The sequence below is a fragment of the Otolemur garnettii genome, unplaced genomic scaffold (assembly GCF_000181295.1).
Source record: "Otolemur garnettii isolate 467f Iridium unplaced genomic scaffold, OtoGar3 scaffold00178, whole genome shotgun sequence".
NCBI lineage: Eukaryota > Metazoa > Chordata > Mammalia > Primates > Galagidae > Otolemur > Otolemur garnettii.
In genome coordinates, this window is record NW_003852573.1 from 2,533,513 (window position 1) to 2,546,097 (window position 12,585).

Here is a 12,585-nt window from a genome sequence, read left to right on the forward strand (position 1 = left end):
CCTGCCTCAGCCTCCCAAGCAGCTGGGATCACAGATTCCTGCCACAACGCCCAGCCATTTTTTGGTTGCAGTTGTTTTGGCAGGACCTAGCTGGATTTGAACCTGCCAGCTCTGGTGTATGTAGCCAGCGCCTTAGCCGCTTGAGCTATAGGCCCCAAGCCTGGAGACAACCTTTTAAAATGTGCATGTGGACCAGGTATGGTGGCTCGTGCCTGTAATCCTAGCACTCTGAGAGGCTGAGATGGGTGGATTGCTTAACCTCAGGAGTTTGAGACCAGCCTGAGCCAGAGAGAGACTCCATCTCTACTAAAAATAGAAAAATTAGCCAGGCATTGTGGCAGCGCCTGTACTCCCAGCTACTAGGGAAGATGAGGCATGAAGATTGCTTGAGCCCAGGAGTTTGAGGTTGCTGTGAGCTATGATGCCATGGCATTCAACTCCAGGACCACAGAGTGAAACTCTGTCTCAAAAAATAAAGTATATATGTGTTGCTTTAACCTCTAGCCTGAAAGTAGCCTATGATCATGTTTTTATGTAGGTCATGTGTTGGTTCAACAGATGCTTTTTAAGAGCCTATAATAGCCAACACACTACTGCTCTCTTAGTCTGTTTTTCTGTTTTTTCCTAATCCCAGGAGGTTCAGACTTCCTTTCACACTGCTCTTAAAGCAAAGGCCATGTAGTCTCACTAGAGAGAATAAGTTCCACAATTAGGTAGTGTAGGCAACATTTTACAAATGTGTGTGTGTCAACAGAAGAAACTGCATGAGAATATTGTACTTAAAAAACTGAGTTAATTTCCTCCTTATGGCAATTCAGCATAAGTAGTTTCTGCTTAAAAACTCTATGAAGCCCAGTTGAACTCTTATAAACAGATCTCACTGCTTCTTATATAGGCCTTCATAGGGAATTCTTTGCCCTAGGTTTGGATCATGCTACATTACAGATTAACCAGTTACTCATTAAATTCTTGAGGACTTAAAAAAACCTGTATTATACATCAACTCTTCAGATACTGGCTGAAAGTTATAGACAGGCTGAGTCTACATTATTGGACTTGAGGTAAGTTTAATGCTTTACCAGACCTGTTGCCAGAAGTACAAGCCAACCTTGTTAACAGGTAACCATTTTGTTGTCTAAAGTGGTAGAAAAACCTGTTTTATTTCTGAGCTACATTTGAATGCATGCTAAAAGGTATAGAAGTTATTAAAGAGTAAGATAAAGTAAATTCAGCCTTTTAAAAAAAAAAATCACCTGAGTATCTTATAGGGTGCTTATACTGATCAGAAGATCAGTATGCCTATAGGAAGTATATACATCATAAATGAGAGATATTATTAAAGAATAGGTTTCTTTGATCCCAAAAGCTTATCCTACCACTTCCCTGCTAAGCCAGAAAGAGGATTTCTAGGATATATAACCAGGTTCTTTATTTTGAATTTCAAAGGTTTAATATTCCATTTACACTCTGGTTCTCTTGAATTTCCTTAACTTACCACATGCCCCTTTCTGTTTTGACATTCTAAGTAATTTGTATTCAAGCCATTTTGTGGAATATGAATAACACATTTTAAAATGGCTTTGACTGGAACGCATTCCATTCAGCCAACATTTATTTTATTCATCACCTGAGTGCCAGGCCCTATGGGAGGTACCTGGTCTGAAAAGTGTTCTTCCATTTATTTTCAGTTGTCAAAGGAGTCACTTTATGGCACTTCAATAGGCTAAAGTCAGCATTTGAGAGAAACAGGCAAAGATCAGATTTTCAGGTCCTTTGAGGGAAGCTGTTTGTGAGCAGCTATTATGTAGCAAGAGCTCACAATACTTGCAGACTCTTCTGGGATCTTAATTCAGCTGCTGTTTAGAGCACCTTTAATTTCTCAAAGTAAAGTGCTTTTTACATGTTTTTATTACATTTTTACATTATATAATAATGGTGGAAGACCGATCTCAATGCCAAACTGCCCAGTTTTGAATCTATTGCCAGCTGTGTGACCTTGAGCTCTCAAGTGGAACCCAGTGGTTCTCAACCTACCTAATGCTGCAGCCCTTTAATACAGTTCCTGTGGGTTGCGACCCGCAGGTTGAGAACTGCTGACTTAACCTCTCTGTGAATCAGTTTCCTATCTGTACAATGGGATTATAGGAGTACTGTATGTAAAGCTGTCAGGACAGTGCTGGGCACAAAATAGCTGACATTTATTGAACAGTTGCTGTTAGACATTATTCTAGGGTATGGAAGGCAAGAGTTGTTACCTATATTTGCTAAATGGACATAAAGATTTAAATAACTCATTCCTGTTCCCTTTCCACTACAGCTATAGTCTACATACGTATAGGAACTAAGTCAGAATCACCTGGTAAGCTTTTCTTTTCTTTTAAACATAACTGTTGCCTGGCCTCCCAAAGGAGCAGGTAGGCCTGCTGGTAGGGAGGGAAATCTCCAGTTCTCCAGGTGTTTGAGATTAATTGAGTTTGTCTCAGCAGGAACAAGCGAAAATTACAGAGATCGTTTCATATGTGGATTGCACCCTTTGTTTGAAGAAGCTATAGTCTATAAATCTGTGTCCTGGAGTATTAAGCAAACCAGAGCCTTTGCTCACACCTAGTTCATTCTTGGTTCCCTGACCACTGCCCCCAGCTGTGCTACTTTGTTTACGATGTGGTCACCATTAGAGAGGAAGCTGCAGCAGCTGTTGATTACTTGTTGGGCTATTGTGCTCTCTGGCCAGTGAGCAGGCAAATAAAAAGTAAAGCTCTTACACCTATAGTCCTAGCACTCTGGGAAGCCAAGGCAGGTGGATTGCCCGAACTCATGATTCAAGACCAGCCTGAGCCAGAGCAAGACTTCATCTCTAAAAATAGCTGGGCATTGTGGGGGGCACCTGTAGTCCCAGCTACTTGGGAGGCTTAGGCAAGAGAATCTCTTGAGCCCAAGAGTTTGGGGTTGCTATGAGCTATGACGCCAGGGCACTCTACCAAGGGCTACAAAGTGAGACTCTGTCTCAAAAAAAAAGAAATAATAAAGGTAAAGCTCAAAACAGGCAATGTTGCTCTACTAGTAGCAGGTTACAAAAGAAGATTCAAACATTTGATTGAGGAGTATAATGTGAACACTAGCTTGATGAGCTCCCCCTCCTCCTTTCAGTGTTGTTAATAATTGTTTCAATTGTCATGTCTGTGCCAAAATACCAACCATCAAAGTCTCCTTGACATTTTGGTGGACAAACCCAACATTGGGATTTCAGTTGGCATCTGAGCATCAAATTTATGCTGCCCGTGATGCTGTTAGGGACCCTGGTTTCCAATTTACAGGAACTTACGGAATGTGGCATGCTCTTACTAGGAGCTGGCATCTGCTCCTCCGCAACAGATAGTCCTGCCACCTGGATCCCCTACATGGATTTGTGCTGAAGTTATCAATTCAAATGAAGATGTTAATGGCTTTTTTTTTCCTGTTAACAGCCTTGCTCTTTTCTGAAGTCAGGGTATAAAAGTAATTACACAAATCAGCCTTTCCTCTATCCATATATTACCAGATGATATATATTACTGACGCAAAAAAAATTGTAAGTAAACCACCTGGCCTTGCTGTGTTAACATGGAGTTAGCAAATATTATCATGCTACATCACTTGATAATCATTCAGCATGATTCTTAATATCTCTTCCACATTTTCCCCATCTCCTGCGGCATGCTCAAACTTAATTTTCAAAGAATTATTTGAAAGGAAGCATAATAGGATTTATTGACTGTAACTGTGTAGCAACTTATTCCTGGTTTAAGAACTGAAAAAAATTAAAAGCAAGTGAACATTATTGTCTCTATAACAGATGGAAAATGCTATTTCCTCAAATGCCTTCTTGGATTTAGACAACTTTATAAGGAAGTAAGAGATTCAGAGTTAAAAAATCAATGTCTTGGGCAGTTCCTGTAGCTCAGTGGATAGGGTCCCGGCCACATACACTGCAGTGGGCGGGTTCAAACCCAGCCCAGGCCAGCTAGAGCAAAAATGACAATGGCAACAACAACAAAAAAAGCTGGTGTTGTGGTGGGCGCCTGTAGTCCCAACTACTTGGGAGACTGAGGCAAGAGAATTGCTTGAGCCCAAGAGTGTGAGCTTGCTGTGAGCTGTGATGTCACGGTATTCTACCAAGGGCAACATAATGAGACTCTGTCTCAAAAAAAATAAATAAATAAAATAATCAATGTCTTCACAGGAGTTTGACTAGAAGATGAGTTGAAGTGAGTATCAGTAGCAGGGTGGTATGGCACATGCTTTTAGGAACACCAGCTACTCATGAGGGTGAAGCAGGAGGATTGCTTGAACCCAGGGATTCAATGCCAGCCTAGACAACAAAATAAGAACTTGCCTCAAAGAAAAAGAAGAAATGAACATTAATAACTTGAGAGTGATTATATAAACACTATAACTCCCTAATTCAGTAATGAGGTATTTGTCTTGAAGTACTCCACTGTAATTAAGGATCTGGGTTTGAAAATCTGTCTCCTAAAACTGAGAAATGTAAGTGTGTAAGTCTGGAGTTGTGCATTGGAGGGTAAGGAAAATTAGAAAGTGGATTTTCTTAATGAGGAGGAATGGTTTCTGTTCTAGCCAACTCTCCTGCATAATAACTTGCGCAGAGAAAGGATGCCATTGAGAGCAGCTTATTAATTTGAGTTACCCTGTGGTATCCTTCCTTTTTACTTCCACAGCATTTCTAACCCCATTTTTTTTTCTCTCTCTTTTTAACGTCATTTTGGCCACTGAACTCATTTGAGTAGTGCACAAAGCCAGGGTTGTGGGTTGATTCCCAGTGGGCCAATTCATTTTACTCTGCATGTTTTGTAGCCACAAGCATCATCTCACATCCGACCCTAGCCAGCCACTCGACCAGGAGAAATGGAGAAGAGTGTTTAGGCTCAGTATAAATACTAAGTGCAAACTCACAGTATGTATCCTCCACCCAACCTGAAGGCATTGCCAGTGCTACCTGGCTTTCTTCTCCCTGCCTGAGACCATATTTATAGACCTCATAATCAAAGTTACAGATTATTTCATTTAATATACACAATAATTCTGTAAGCAGGTATAATTGTTATCCACATTTGTTATCCACAGATAAGGAAACTAAAACTTAAAGAATATATGTTAAATAATTTGTTTAAGACACATAGCCAGCAAATGACAAATTGTGGAATTAGACTGACTCAGTCTTGATTTCTGTTTTATAATATTTCCCAGAAAGAGGCGTACCCCTGGCCCTCTACCAGTCAAATGTGTGCTTTCTGTTTGGGGCATATTCAAAAATGTGAGACTTTTCAAAACGTTCCAAATTTCCTACTTCAATAATGTATAAAAAATGTCTTGAAAGGGAAACCATTCTTAACTACAGGAGGAAGAGAATATACAGGCTGAACCCAGAATCAGTGTTGATAATGTGTTATAGGGACCGAAGAAGGTTGACAAACAAAAGTGAAAGTCAGAAAAACAGGAACAAAAGCAAAGAAGTTAAAATTCTTTAAAGAAAAAGTATAGAAAGGCTTGCCCACAAATATGAAGTCAGAGAATGAAGATAAAAATATACATGCCCCATGACCCAACAGTTGCACCCTCAGTGTGCTCTAGAACACAGGTTATGAGGATGTTCACAATAGCATTCTTTATGCTAGATACAGACAAAGGCTGGAAACAATCCAAAGTTTATCCACAGCAGTGGATAAACTATGAGATATTCGTTAACAGAACACTTACGTAACAATGAGATGAAAAAGAACGAACTAGCTGCACAGGACAGTGTGAATGAATGGTTAGCATGTTGAGCAAAAGAAGCAAGAAACAAGACTATACAGTGTGAAACTCCATTCCAGATCGTTTTAACAGAAGGCAGGCAATGCTAACTAGAGGAATACCTATTTACATGATAAAAGGCAAAACAAGATTATTATAATCAAAACACTGGTTTCCTCTAGAGGGTTGTGCTTGGGAAGTAACACATGGAGTATTTCCTAGGTTGTGACACATTTCTGCCTTGCACCCTGGTTTTTAAAAAATGAATGAGCATCATAATTTTCTAGAGAAGATAGGCAAGATGTGGGCGTGGAGGAGTTCTGGATAGACTTGATAGTAACAGTTATTCAAAGGGAATAAACTACTAGGGGGGCCTGTGAGACCTTGATACTTGTTAAGGAAAAAAGAATCCTCTATTCTCAAAGCAAAATGATGAACCAAGTTGCCTTTATATATACTGTGAGGCTTCAGTATACTCAGTTTAAAAGAAAAGAACTGTTCCTTCATCAAACTGTCATGGCTCAGACATGGGGTTTGGGATTTTCATTACTTGGATTTATCCAGAAGTCAGCAGGGAGGACCAACAGAGGGACAGTCCAGCAGTATCACCCACATTGCTGCATTTAGTGGCCTTTTAAAGCTCCACATCATTTGCATTTTTCCCCTTTGTTCTTTTCCCCACTCTTGTATTTCTTTCTCTTCCCAAGGTCAACCATCAAATCAAGGCAGACATGGGCCATACAAACCAAATTCTTATTTTTAAGAAATAGGCTCGAGGAAGTTAACCAGTTTAATCAAAGTCACAAAGCTGTTTAGTGGCAGAATCTATCCTGTCTCACATTTTTACATCCCAGTTGTCTTGATCTATTAAACATCCTCCTAAATACTTGAGTATCCTGCCTTTGTTCTAGGTGTTTCTTCTCCTTGGAGTGGTTCTCACATCTTTCCCTACCTTTAAAGTCTTCTATTTTTTGGGGGGTGGGGGGGGACAGAGCCTCAAGCTGTCCCCCTGGGTAGAGTGCTGTGGCATCACAGCTTACAGCAACCTCCAACTCCTGGGCTCAAGTGAGTCTCCTGCCTCTACCTCCCAAGTTGCTGGGACCACAGGCACCCACCACAACGCCTGGCTATATATTTTTTTTCAGTTGCAGCCATCATTGTTGTTTGGTGGGCCCAGGCTGGATTCAAACCCGCCACCTTAGTTGTGTGTGGCTGGCACCTTAGCCACTTGAGCCACAGGCGCCAAGCCTAAAGTCTTCATTTTTAAAAACCAGTTCGGTCACTCCATGACCTCCCATAGGGACTATCCACAGATTTCCTAATTAAGTTGCCTCTCATTTAGCCTCATACTGCCCTATTTAAACACTGTAATAGTGCTTATTATATTTGTCATGGAATTATTTCTATATTTCCTCCACTCAACCAGTTGGATAACTGGTCTTACTTCTTTCTTTTTTTTTTTTTTTGAGACTGGAGCCTCAAGCTGTCCCCCTGGGTAGAGTACTGTGGCATCACAGCTCCCAGCAACCTCCAACTCCTGGGCTTAAGCAAGTCTCCTGCCTCAGCCTCCCAAGCAGCTGGGACCACAGGCACCCACCACAAAAAATAGCCCGGCTATTTTTTTTTTTTTTTTTTTTTTTTTTGGTTGCAGCCATTGTTGTTTGGCAGGCCTGGGCTGTATTGGAACCCACCACCTTAGGTGTATGTGGCTGGCGCCTTAGCCACTTGAGCTACAGGTGCCGAGCTGTCTTATTTATTTCTTAATACCCTGTGTTATGCTGGAGCTCCCTTATAATAGCCTATTACTGAATATTCAGAAGACTTCTGAACTTGTTAAAATGTAAGTAGGCTGAAACCAGTCATAGTCAAAGTATTTACACCATGGAAATAGGCAAAAGCTACAAATCAGGGCCTCTTTTTTTTTTTTTTCCTGGAGAGCTAGCTTACTAGCATTATCACGGCACAGACCCCTCCCCGACACTTACAGTGCTGGGCATAGTTGCAAGATGAGTATCTCAGGAATGAAAAACACCACATGTACTGTCTAATAATTGGGAGCTAATTGCTGGGCACACACAGGTGAAGGAAGAAAGCTGTAAAGGTCATTGGAAATCAGGAGTGGGAAAGACTAAAAATATACCTACCAGAGACAATGAATACTGTTCGGGTGGTAGGCAACTAAAAGCCCCAAGTGAAGTATTATATAGGATATCCATATAACAGAAACATTTGTACCCCCTTAATATTTTAAAATTTAAAAAATATATATTGAAAAGGGAAGTGCAGTCCAAAAAGTAAAGAGAATTCTAACACTGTCAGCCCAGGAGCCCAGGGACAAAAAGTTTTTGAGAAGTGAGTGATTCACTGCTGTAGAGAAGTTGATGAAAATGAGAACTTACATAAGACCAAATTACAGGCAGTTAGCACATCTTTGTCCTCAAAAGCTAATTCAGTAGGACAGTAGGAAAGAAAGATGGCTGTGAATGAAAAACTGAGTGTCCTTCAGGACAGGAGTCATTTTCTTATTAAATGACTCAGTAGCTGAACATCTATGTGTCAGAAATTTCACTAGCCAGGGGTGTCCAACCTGCGGCATGGGCCACATGCTGATTTTGTGAGGGCTTTTTGCATATCTGTGGTGTTGGATATCATGAAAAGTATGCCCAGATCTATTTTTTCTAATCAGCTTTCATTACTATTTGTGTATTTAATGTGTGGCAGAGAAAAAGGGTTGGACACCCAGGCTAAACAAAGGTAACCATTGAACCCATCTTCATGTTGCTTCCAGATCCACAGGGCAGATAAACATGAGAACAGGACACAGTGATAAAGGCTTAAGACATGATCGGAGGTTGTGGGAGCACATCAGAGTGAGCAGGGGCATCCCGAGAAGTTTGTGTGCAAAAGCTGACCTCAAGCTGAGCCCTAGAGAACACATTTTCAAGATGGATAAGTGAAGGGCTGTTCTAGCAAAGGAAATAGCAAAATAGCCTGAACAAAGGTTGGAGGACTTGAGAAAGAGTGTCCCTCAATGGCTGGAGCAGAGAGAACATGTAAAGAACAGCAGGAAATGAAGCCATGGAGGCCAACAGAGCTGGGATACAAAGACCTGGGTGTTACCATCTTTACCAAGTTGGGCTTAATCTCAAAGGCACTAGATAGCCATAGAATGACTAAGCAGGGGACAAGCGCAATGAGGTTTTTACTTTAGAAAGGTTATTCTGGTAGCAATGTGGAGGGTAGATTGGAAAGGAACCAGACTTTAGGCAGTCAGCCCAGTTAGGGAGGGCGTTATAGTAATCCAGGGTATATGGGAAGATGGACCTAAAATAAAGTAATGGTGGTGTACTTGAGACGGTGTTACTTATTTGAGAGATACTCCTGAAATAGCAAGCTAGGGTCTTCTTGAAGTGAATAGATGAGAAGGGAACAGGGATTGAATCCCAGGATCCTGGCACTGGCTACTAGGTAGATGATTGTTAGTTATTTGGGAGAAATGAGATACAGAAGAAGTGACAGGATTGTGGGAGTTTATTTCCCTTGCAGAGGCTCAGGAGGGATGGCATGAGGACCAGTAGTGGGTAGGGAAATAATGCAGGCAAAGCCCAGAGATGTGGCTACAGCTATCACAGTACTGTGTATAACCTTCAAAAAACGGAAGTAGCTTAAATGTTTCCCACATTCCTAAGATGTTTAAATTTAAATGTGGCTTAGAAATTATAATATTGCACTTTTTAAAAGATAGAAAATAGTGTAAGTTTAAAATAAGAGGTATAATACCTGATTTGTTTTAAAGGTTATAAATGAGTTATATATGCACACATACACTGATAGTGTATTGCAGTAGTACTCAGTAGAAATCTCAAGTGACTTATTTTTTCTTTTCCTTGTCTATGTTTTTCAAATTTTCTACAAGTAGTATATGTGAGTTTTGTAATTTTAAAAACTTCTTTTACGAAATCATTTTAGTTGAAACCAGGGAAGAAAAGGGTTACTTATTTCTCATAAGCAAGAAAGAAAGAAGAAAAATAATGAGCAAAGATACAAAGAGACTTTGTATTTTTTGTAGGATAAAAATTTCACAACAAACATCTTTATGTGTACATAAATACACAGAATATGCTGAGTGCAGTGCTCGCACCTGTCATCCCAGCACTTTGGGAAGCTAAGGTAGGAGTATCACTTGAGGCCAGGAGTTTGAGATCTGCCTGAACAAGTGAGATTCTGTCTCCACAAAAGGTAAAAAAAGCTACAGTGCACATCTGTAGTCCCAGCTCCTCAGGACTTGATCCCAGGAGTTCAAGGCTACAGTAAGCTGTTACTGTGCAGCCGCACTTTAGCCTGGGCAAGAAAGTAAGACCCTGACTCAAACAAACAAACAAAAAATGCAGAATATAGAATCTTATAATAGAGAATATTTTAAATATGTAATGTATAATAACTATGTTATATAATATATGTAGAACACAGATACATTTCTAACTACTTCTTAATAGATTCTCAGAAGTGGAGTTACTGTGACAACAGGTCTGACAAAGGCTGTTGCCTTAACGATAGCCAACTCGTTTTTCAGGAAGTTGTGCTGTAGATGAGAAATTTTTGATAGAGATACAAGGGAAGTTGAGAGAATTTACCCCAAAAAGGACACATGCAGAGAATGACAAGACAAGGAGGGGTGTAGGGACGAGAGAAGGAAATGGATCTGATATTTAGGGAGCCTACTCTGAGCCAGGCGCCGTGGTAGGCTCTTTAATAAATATGACCCTACTAAGGAGATTAGTATTATTGCTACCATTTTATAAATAAAGAAATTATACCTCTTTGAGTTTAAACCATTTGCCACTGGAGGGTAGTGAGTGGCAGAGGAAGGACTTAAGTCCCAGACTCCAAAGTCAGCCCACATGGAAATGACTTTTAAGTAACCATCATGAGAACTGCAATGTCTTCTCCCTTCCCTAGAGAATGGGACCTGGGACAGTGCAGCCAGCTTAACAATGGGCAATTGTGGTATGTGGGGTCCTGAGGTAAGCTCATCTGGGAGTTGACACAATTAGACACAAGGACAAAGAGAATGGAAGGATGCTCTGACCTCTAGGACTGAAATATATATACATCCTATTAGGAGAGGAAACGTGCTTATTTAAAAGATTACTGAACTGCAGCAGGAGCCCTGATGAAACTTGCTAAACTTTCCATGGAGTTTTTATTATGAGGCATAGTATGACATCTCACCCAGATTCCCCAGTCCTGACTCTGCCATCTGCTGGTGCTGTGACCTTATACAAGTTACTCAATCTCTCTGAGCCCCAGTGTCCTCATCAAAAAATGAGAAAGATAATAACAGTACATTCTTTGTTGTCATCAAAGGATTAGAGTTACTGTCTGTAGAGTGCCTAGACAAGTGTGCCAGGCATGTACTAAGTTTTAACACCATGATTGCGTGGTGCTAAAGTCTCTTCCTTGTACAGAAAATAGTAGGGAAGAAAGTCAGACACATATGGTGTTAGTGGAACGGTTTGTTGAGGGCTCCAAGACCAGAGAGTGTGTACATTTCCAGCCGAACTCAGCAATCTGGCAGCAGAGCCAAAGAAAACTGTGGGAGGCATTACCCAAAGTGAGAAGTCAGCAAGGAAGGTCCCAGGGAAGAGTGATCTGTGGGCACCCTGGAACCAGGCAGGCCAAGCAGTCCAGGCTGGACACGGAGAAAGCAAGAGATTCTGGGAAGGCTGAGCAGGTAAGGAAGAAATACTTGAGGCAGAAATGTAGAAAGAGGTTAAATAATTTGTGATCCGAGCAGGGATGTAAGAATTTGAGAGGACCCAGGCCATTTTGATGCTCATGTCCAAAGTATATTTGTCATAATAAGTAATTGGGCAGAATTTAGTGTCACTGTAGTTTTTAACAATAGTGAAACCAGAGTATCATAAGGGTAAAAAAGAGGTGGCGGGGGATGAAATAGCCATACAAGTGGTGAGATAGGTGCTAAGCCAGTGAGGAGGGCAGGAGAAGTGCTGGAGACTAGGGGACAATCTAATGGTCTGAGCTGGGGTAAAATGGGATGGTGTGGCCCACACCACACCAGTGGGGGGGGGGGGCAGGAGGTCATTGCAGCCAACCTCCTGAGCCCAGCCTGTTCCAATCCTGGAGATGGGGTGTAGGTTTTTATTTGGGATGGGAAGGTAGAAGCAGGGTGTGTGATAAGGGTGAAGGAGGCAAGAAAGAGTGTTCACTGGGTAGCTGGTGCCATAAAGCCTGAGGGCATAGCAGCAGGGACAGTTCACAGCATGAGCTGTTCTGGATTACTGCCCTGCCAGGAGGTAGGAGTGTGGGGACAGGCTATGTCCCCACACAGCCCAGCCTGGGCTGCCCAGAGCAGTGCAGAGTTTGAGCTTGCAGGACCCAATCTCCTGAGTCACATCCTATTTCTGTGCATTTAGGCTGCTGAACAATGCCCCCCAAAGCAGTGCTAGCCACTTGCAGGGCGCAAGGGGAAAGTAAGAAGTAGTGCTTGGCACCTTATATTGGGAGCTGCGATCAAAGGCTCAGCCCTCTAGTTCTTTCTGCATGACATTTGGCAACAACTCTCATCACCAGCCTGATGGCTAACCCGGCAGGCTCTGGCCAAGGTGCCCAGAGAGGCTGTCCCTGTGAGAAAGATGAGCTCCGCGGCCTCCCCAAAGACAGGGAGTTCTGAACACTTTCTTCTTCTTTCTTCCTTCTTCCTCCTTCCTCCTTCCTCTTTCTCTTCCCTCCTCCTTCCTTCTTCCTCCCTCCTCCTTCCTCTTCCTCCTCCCT